Genomic DNA, 9,359 nt, shown 5'->3' with positions numbered 1-9,359 from the left:
TTCCCTACACCTGAAACAGCACCTGATCTATTGAAGCTTATGAAGATTTGTGGAAAGAACAAATTAGTCAATGAATGATCCGGCTCTCAAGGTCTTAAGCATATCAACCGCCTCTGTGCACAGCTCGTGCTGACATCTTTCATTCATGATGTGACATTTGTCCCTACAGAAGTCCAGGCAGCAAGTAGTTCTTTTGTAACCTCTCAACCTCCAGCATCATGGAGACTATATGAGAGGTGGACAGGATGACCACTGTTCTCCAGGGCTTATAGTTGGCTGGGGAGATAAGACACACAACTCGGGCAGAGGATAACACATTCTGTTCACTTGTAGGCTGTGTAGGGCAGACTCTAAGTCCTCCAGGAACCCACACCAGGGTGCTGAGCACAGGAAAACCTCATTGGGAAGCGACTTCATGAAAGAGACAGGAATTGAGCTGGGCCTTTAAGAGATTGAGATTGGTGGAATAGAGAGAAAAGCCCATTCCTGAATGAGGAACCGTCTGGACAAAGCCATAAATGCTGGCATGGGCAGATGCGTGGGAAGCTTAACCTCCCCATCCTCAGACCTCGGCTCAGTCTTGGAATTCAGTCCCCTTCTTGGGGAAGCTCCCTCTGACCCTTCAATCTCAGTTGAGCTCTGCTGTTACACAACCAGACGATTATGTTCCTTTTCTTCAGGGAACCTGTCACAGTCTGTAATGATAAGTATTCAATAAATATTTACTGAGTGACTGAATGAATCAATGAATCAGTGGGTGAATAAATGAATGGGCAACATTAAAGAAGAAAGTATGTAAAGATAGGCCAGTGCATCTGAATTAGGTGATGATATTGAAAGATGGGTGTAAAGAGAAGCTCTCGGCCTCCAGCATCCACTTGACACTGGCCATGGTGCTAGACAATTTCTCATTTAATCCTCAGAGTATCCATTGGAGATGGGCATTTTGGGATCCATTTCACAAATGGTGAAATTAGTTACCTTATCCAAGGCCAAACTGCTAATGAATAGTGGAGGCAATGTTTTTACTTGAGCGTTGGGGACATTCCAAGCGTCTGCTCGGCTAATAGGGAAAATGTGAGCAGATAACAAGGACCCAAATGCTTCACGTCCAAATGCTAGTGTGAAGAGTATCATCTCCCAGAGTCACGCTGGAATCAAAGACTCTGTAACTTTCACACCTCTCATCCTCAACTCAGAATTCCTTCTCATGAGCCTAGTGGTGGCGGGGAGGGATTGGGAAGCAGAATAGACACCTCTTTAACTTCCTAGAGGAACAACTTTTTCTAGTAACTACTGAAAATGTGGTGGAACTGCCAAAAGTACATGAGATCAGCTATGTAAATTGTGAAACATTAAATCACAGTTCAGTTCTGCAGCAGTGAAAAATTGCAAGTTTTTTCATCAATATGGAAAAGTAAAGTGAGGAGCTCTCTGATATAACTCAATGGGTGATGGCACTTTAATCACACCAATAGTCCAGGCTGAATTCAGTTCACCCAGGTTCATGAATGTGTCTGCTCGGGGCAACACCTGCACCGTTTCCCCTCTTGGTACAGAGATGTATGGGGTTCCTACTGGGGGCGTGGTGCGTGCTCGCCTTTGGTTCTTTGATACATTGTTGTGATTGGTTTTGGTTTCTTTCTTGTTAACTCTGTGTATATGTATGGCATGTATACGTGGATATGCACATACATACATGTGTATGCACATTGACACACATGTATGCACATACACACAAACAAAAGTCTCTCTCTCTGTTATCCCTGGACCTTACAACGCTGCTCCTATAGCCCTATTTATTTATTTTTAATGCTGGTTTTTATCGAGGCATAATTTACTTAAACTGCACAGGTCTTAGTGTACAGTTCAATGAGCTTTGAACATATATACAGTGGGACCACTCCCTCTGTCAAACAATGCAAGATTGTTCATAGCACCTTGACGCGTGATAGCCCCCAACTGGAAATGACACAAATGCCCGTGAACAGGAGAGTAGATAAACAGATTGCAGTACGCTCCTGCAATGGATTGAAATGGAAATAAAAAGAACAAATGTATTAGTCTACCCGGGCTTCCATAACGAAACACTATGTCTATGGTGTTTCGTTATGGCAGCCCGGGTAGACTGCCATAACAGTCAAAATCTAGAACAATTCCATCTTCCCAGAAAGTCCCTTCGTGCCCTTTTCCAGTCAATACCCACCCTCCACACCTCCACAGAGCCATCCTCTCTTCCAATTTCTATCATCACAGATTTTGCCTATTCTAAAAATTCATTTTAAAATGATTCACTCTTTCGTGCCCCCTTTTTCACTTGGCAAAATATTTTTGAGATTCATTCATGTAGTTCCTTTTATCCAAAGTTCACTGTATGGACTGAATGTGTCTCCCCAAAATTCATATGTCAAAGCCCTGACCCCAAAATGTGATGGTATTTGGAGATGGGGCCTTAGGGAGGTGATTGGAGTTAGATGAGGTTGTGGAGATGGGGCCCTCGGGATGGGATTAGTGCTGTTGTAAGAAGAGATAACCAGAGAGCTTGCTCTCTCTCTCTGAACACATGCACCAGGAAAGACCATGTGAGGACAGTGAGAAGGTGGCTGTCTGCAAGCCAGGAAGAGAGCCCTCACCTGAATCCTGCCCTACCAGCAGCCTGATCTGTGGCTTCCAGCCTCCAGAACTGTGAGAAAATCAGCATCTATTGTTGAAGCCACCATGTCTATGGTGTTTTGGTATGGCAGCCCAGGTAGACTAGTACATTTGTTCTTTTTATTTCCATTTCAATTAATTGCAGGAGCATACTGCAATCTGTTTATCTATTCTCCTGTTATCGGGCATTTGGGTTATTTCCAGTTTGGGGCTATCGTGAATCAAGCTGCTGTGAACAATCTTGTACTGTTTGATTTTCCCTCTCTGTTCTCTCCCACATTGCCCCTCCTCTTACTGGTTGAGAATTTGTGTTTGAATTTGCCTGGAGCCCCCTGATGTCTTCACAAGGATGTGTCTTAGAAGGATGCTCAGGCCCAGGTGTACTTGTCACCAGGTGTGCTCTTCTGCACCATCCGACCCCTACTGCCCACCCATCAAAGATTTTAGCTGCGTTACATTAAAATCTCTCCCCAACCATTCAAGTCTGCATTTCTAGAGATAGGGGAATAGAGAGCATAAAATGAGAAGGGGGAAAATCAGGAAGGGAAGTTGCCAGGGCACAAACTCCTCACCCCATCATCCCTCCAGGGGCTGAATCCTGTCACCAGGGACTCATAGATGTCTGCACTCCTGCAATTTCACCACTGCCCTTCCTCCAGACTCAGCTAACTAGCCACATCCTTTAAGGTTATGGCTGTTTATGGCCCTTAATGAATATCCACTGGGTAGAATGCACTCTGACATTGTCTTATGGACCTCAGAGGCAAAGATGAGGGGAGGAAGCGGGGTGAGCAGAGAAAAGGCAAAGAAGAGAAGAGGTGTGGTCAGCTAATATTTCAAATGAGGGCAATATTTTGAGGCTGAATCAAATAGGAATGTACAGGAGAAAACTCACTTATGCATAGATAGCACTTTAAAGTAAAAATAAACACAATATAACATAAAACAGCTAGCACTGAGTTCAAAAATATTAAAACAATGGATTCACAAGATAAGTGCATGGATACTCAACCCTTCCATTGCTGGAGCTAAAATTCCAGCTGCTGTCCAATGCAGCCTGCTCCTCAGCCTGCCCTGGGGCACATGGCTCGCTCCACCAGATGAGCTGGTATGGTATCTGAGATATGCCTGTACCTCGGTGATCAACGTCTGGTAGGTTTTCTTATCCTGAGACATCCATGGCCAGATCGAAGAGGAGAGAGGCACATGACAAGGCCTCGGGGCTTTCCTGGACTCTGGCCATGGCTCTGCAAAGCTCTCAGGGAAGTGGAATTTTGCAAAGTTTGCTTGAGGGGTGACCCAGGCCTCTTCCCTGAGGTCTTGTCTCAAAGAGAGTGAGCCTCTTTAAGAAAGACCAACTGACTCTTGGCTGCTCTCCAAGAGAACTCCCATACTGAGGATCCATTTGGCAGAAAGACCAGGGTAAATTTATGTTCCAGTAGTCAATAGAGTCCAGGAGACTCAGCCGGTGCCATGTTTCGCCCCTCCTTGGTAGCCTAGTGCTAGGAATTCTCATGAAAAACAAAAATCGGGACAGGGGATTTCCTTTGGCATTTGGGGGAAGAACTTTCCTCTCATCATATCTAGTGGATTATGTACCCTCCTGCAAGACCAGGTCTGCTATAGGGCCAACCAGACACCTTGGCAGGCCCTGGCTGTATCACTATAGATAACGGAGCTGGCTGAGAACTCTGGAGTCCCTGGGGCACAGGAAGTAGGACTTCTTTGGTGAACCTTAGTGTGGATTGGGGTTTTAAGGATGCCAGGCTATAGGAGAGGTGGCTTCAACACATGGAGCAGGCCGTGCCTCAGGTGTGACATAAGGGTCCTGCTCCTGATGCCCCTCCCCCTACATCGGGGACTAGAGGTGGGGTGGGACCTTCTGCACCAGCCTTTGCTCTCAGTTACTCCACCCACTGGGCCTGCAGAGGAAGCTTATTAAAATGCCCTATATAAGGCACAGGTTTTCTTCAGGAACCAAGGTCTTTAGCTTCTGCCCCCTGCTCACCATGACATTCAGTGTCCTCCATCATGCAGTCCTCAACTGATCTTTCTAGAAAGTTCTCACATTGCGCACTGGGCCCACCTACTCTCCAGCCACACAGAAGGCCCCCATATCCTGAACATGCTCTGAACTTGCCCCCCCTCAAGTGGTGCTTGTCCCTCCCATCTCTTTCTGAATCTCTCTTAATCCCCCAGTCATCACTCATGGTCTAGCTCAAGTGACTCAAATCAAACCTCCTCCTCCTGTGCCTCTGAAGCACCTGGTATGGAGCTCTGGCACAGAGCAGGTTCCATCCCATCTCCTCAAACACAGGTGGGTATTAGGTTGTAAGTCCTTGGAAGACAGCCGTCCCACCATTCCTAACACAAGCCCTACACGTGACAGAACCTCAGCCAGTGTTGGCTTAATTCAATTCAAGTCTATTATCCTGCCAGACCAGGTCCCTTGAGCCCTTACCCTTTTCTCAGTCTTCAGTCTTCTCCACCCCTCAGGGATCAGGCTCCTGATTCTTATTTGTCTGAAGAGTTCAGATCCACTGGTGCCCTGACTTGCATCGTGTTGGCTATAGGGAGTGCTATCGGGGTCCCTCCACACCCCCCCACAAAGTTCACCATTCTAGCACTTGCTGAAGATCAGAGGGCTCTCCCCGGGCCCACACATGGGACCAACTAGGGGTGAAATGGAGTCACCCTCAGCCAATGGCAAATACAAGGAGGAGGATAAATACCCCAGCCTCCTTGACACTGTGGAGGGACAGCTCAGAGGCATGACCCACACCATCTCTCAGAGTTTCCCAGGGGAACTGACCCCAGGTGCCTGCGGTGGTATCCCGCTCCTCCACAGACCCTCTGCCGGCTCTCTCCACTGCCCTGTCTCCCTTCCCCACCTCCACCACTGCTACCTGGGACCCACTTGCACCCAGATCCTGGTCTTCAGGGCTGCTTCCGGGAGCATGCAGCCCATGGCAGCAGTTAAGAGCCCTGCTTGAATCTTTGATCTTCAGCAAGCTTTTTAAACGTCAGCTATTTCACCTTAGAATGAGGGTAGTTGCAGGGCCTAACAACGATGGTGACTATGCCTGGAGCATTACTGCCCGCAGCCACTGAGTCACGTCCTTAGCGAGAAATATGTCATTTTATCTGCATCAAATACGATTGTGATCTCCATTTTACGAGTGAGAAACTAATGCGTCTGTGTACACACGTGCGCACGCACACACACACACACATACCATTAGATGGTCTATCAGAGCCACCCAAGATTAAATTAGGTGATGATGATGATGATGATGAAGAGAGGAGGAAGGTAGTGATGACGGCGGTGGTGGTGGTGATGGTAACAACTAGCATTTATTGAGGGCTTTCTTTTTGTCTGGCCCCTGTACACACATTCTTGTTTACATCTTAAAACGATCCTGAAAAGTAGGTGCTATTATTATACCCATTTTACAGAGAGGAGAACAGAGGCCCTGAGGTTGGACAGCCCTGAGGTCAGTGGAGGAAATAGGATTTAACTCAGGCCTGACTCCAGACTCTACCTCGCAACCAAGATGGTAGGCATGGCCACCACCAGTATACTCAGCTGTTTTTACTTTGATTTTATTATCATTCTTTTTCAGTCCTATCTCCCTACCTGACACTTCACCTTCTTTCACCAGCCACCCTGGATCCAGGCCTCTTGTCCTCCAGGCGAATCTGGTAAAAAGCATGTCTCATTGTCCTCCTCCGTGAGGCTGGTTCTAAAAACACTCATGGTCCCGTGATGTGTCCCAGTTCGAGCCTGCGTGGATATGTGGTGAGTCAGAGAGCCATGTGTCTCTTCTAGGTAAAACCACGTCAGCTTCTGATCTGAGAATCACCCCCCGCATTGTTCTAAGGCATCCCGACTCCCACTCAGCCCACAGCCTGCAGCCAGGAGCTGGAGTCTATTCCTGCCCTTAACCCCTAAGGCTTGAGCATATTTGCAGTGAAAAGGATAATTTTCAGAACAAAGCCCGTGAAATGTGCGTGTTCAAGGGCCTCGTCTTCGCAACAAAGTCCTTGCTGAGGCAGGGGAGTCATTTTCAACAATCGGGAGAAATGAGGTTTTATGCTGGACAAAGAGGATTGGATAGGGAGACCTGCACCTTTATTCTCTCTTTTCTTCACCTCACCCCTGGCCATCAGAAACAAGGCGTTGTAAAAATGTCCAATTTTTCCCACGTGATCGATTTGGTGTAATTTTTTTAAAGAAGGAAAAGGAGGGGACCACTGTCAAGCAACATCTCTTCTCCCCCTGCCCTGCCCCCACCTCTCAGGATCTGTGTCAAAGTAAAGGCACCTGCCGTGAGCTGAGTGCCCTGCAGACCTCCCACCAGCCGCCACCGCCAGAAACGAGAAGCCGGTGCTTCTGCCACTAAGAGATGTTTGTGGGCAGCAGTTGCTGGGCCAGGTTTCAAAGGGAGCCCTGATACCTCCCCCCCTGTATATTCCTACCCTGGCTATTTAAAAGAAGCCAAAGAGGGCAGCGTTTGAAGTGACAGCAAAAAAGGAGGTGAGGAAGAAAGAGGAGGCGGAGACGGAGAAGGAAGACCTGCTGTCATCTCCGGAGACGGGCTGCCATGTTCCCACTTTCTCGTGTCCTCCGAAAGGCGGCAGCGTGATGCGAACTCTTCTGAAAGCAACAAGTTAGCTCTTATCCCAGCCTTTCCTTTTCTGTTGCTCTTTTCATCCTACTTGCCCCCAGTTTAAACTCTGAGAGAAGTCGAAAGTCCATATTTCCCTGAGGCTGAGAAAAACTGGAGAGACGCAGTGTACCCTGCTTCCCTGTCTGTATTTGTCCCTTGGTGGGTGTTTTTTTACGGTGTTAGGAGCACTCTCTAATGTTGATTTATTCAACAAAGATATTTACTCAGGGCCTCCCACATGCCAGGCACTGTTTCCTATGCCAGAGATACCTTAATGGACAAAACTAGACTAAACAAAAATTCTTGCCCTCAAGGGGCTATCTTTCTATTGAGGGGAGACAGTCAATAAATACAGAAAGAAGATGTCTAGTTTACCAGATGGAGACAAGTCTGACAGGGAAAGATAAAGCATAGTGAGGGGACAGGGAGTGTGGGTAGTCCAGAAAGACGTGTGAGGAGGTGAGGAAGTAAGCCCCGGGCATTCTAGATAGAGGAAACAGCCAGTGCAGAGTCCCTGGGGCAGAGTGGCCTAGTGTGTTTGAAGGACTGCAGGGAGGCCAGGGTGTGGCCAGAGCACAGTGAGCACATTTGGAGCATCTTAGGAGCTCAGGTGGGAGAAGTGAGGGTACTGGGGGTCTGGCCATGTACAACTTTGCCAGCCACTGTAAGGACTGAAGCTTTCACTCTGACATATTCTCTTAACTTTGTGAAATGAATGAGAAATCGTAATAAGAGCCAGGTTGGAAGCCTGGAGCCCCACCTTTTCTGCTAATTCTCAGGTCCTCTGATGGCCCCTGGGGAACCTTCATGAACCCCTAACATTCCAGGTGCTTTTGTTTGAAGCCCCTTTGCCTGCAGCACTCATGTCAGGGAGCTCAGCTCTGCCCGCTCTGGTCTGTGCTCTCGTGGGAAGCTTGTTTCCACAGAAGTCAACTTTCTGGTGCGGGATTTCACCTCTGAAATCCCCTAATAGGGCCTCTTGGAGTGCTGAGTATTTTGGAGAGTGCAGTAAATATCCTTATTTACTAGTAAACTCCAGTGGTCTGCTGTCCCACTCCTGTCAAGGCTCCTAGGAACCTTCTCAAACTTCCACGTGTTTAAGAAGTTCCCGGAGAGCAGGTGAAAATTTTAAAATGCAGATCCCAGAGTGGATTGGAGCTTAGGAGTCTGCCTTTTTAACAAGCACCTCAGGTGATCCTCATGCAAGTGGTCTATGAACCACTCTTTGCAAAACACTCTTGAAGGACAAGCAAACCACCTGTGACTTGAAATCATCTAGATTTTAGGTCCATTTCAGAGGTGGGTATTTGCTGACTTACTTTCACACAGCTAGGAAGATTCAGTACAATTCAAGGGTTAAGATAGGAAGTTGACATTTCACTTAAAAATAAAGCTGTTACCATGTCAGGCCTACCTGGCTTGTTGGACGAGCCTCTGGGAAAAATGCACATTAATGACATTACTTTGACGAATGCTGAACCTGGCGTGAGGTGATGTTCTCTATGATGGAGACTCCCCCTCTTCTCCCGCTGTAAATTACCTGGGCGAGGACTCCAGTCCTCCGTGGCTGTGACAGGAGATGCAGAGCTTTCTGCTGAGAGCCTGACATGGTTTGGCAGAGATAAATTCTCTCCTGCGGGCATGAAGGATGGGGCGTGTGTTGCTGTCTTCTAACTTCCTACACGGGGTTGTCAATTCCTATTCATGCGTCTGTCTTCTGTATTCAGCTTATAGCTCCTCCGTCAGGAGCCCTATCCTACTAAGTCAAAACCCTGTAATGCCCGATTCAGCGAATGACACTTAGTAGGTGCTCGAAGAGATTTTGTGGAATGGCTAATGTAGGCACCATCAGAACCAGCTTCATAATTCGCAGGGCCCAGTGCAGAGTGAAAACGTAGGGCCCCTTGTTCAAACATTATTAAGACTTTCAAGATGGCAATAGCAGAGCAATAAACCCAGCTTGGGGCTCTCCTGTGTGTGTGTGTGGGGGGGGGGGCCTGTGGGGGCGGACGGGGGGGAGTTGCACGGGGGTGGCCC

The sequence above is a fragment of the Lipotes vexillifer genome, unplaced genomic scaffold, assembly GCF_000442215.2.
Source record: "Lipotes vexillifer unplaced genomic scaffold, Lipotes_vexillifer_v1.1 scaffold496, whole genome shotgun sequence".
NCBI classification, from domain to species: Eukaryota; Metazoa; Chordata; class Mammalia; order Artiodactyla; family Lipotidae; genus Lipotes; species Lipotes vexillifer.
This window is presented reverse-complemented; position numbering follows the sequence as displayed.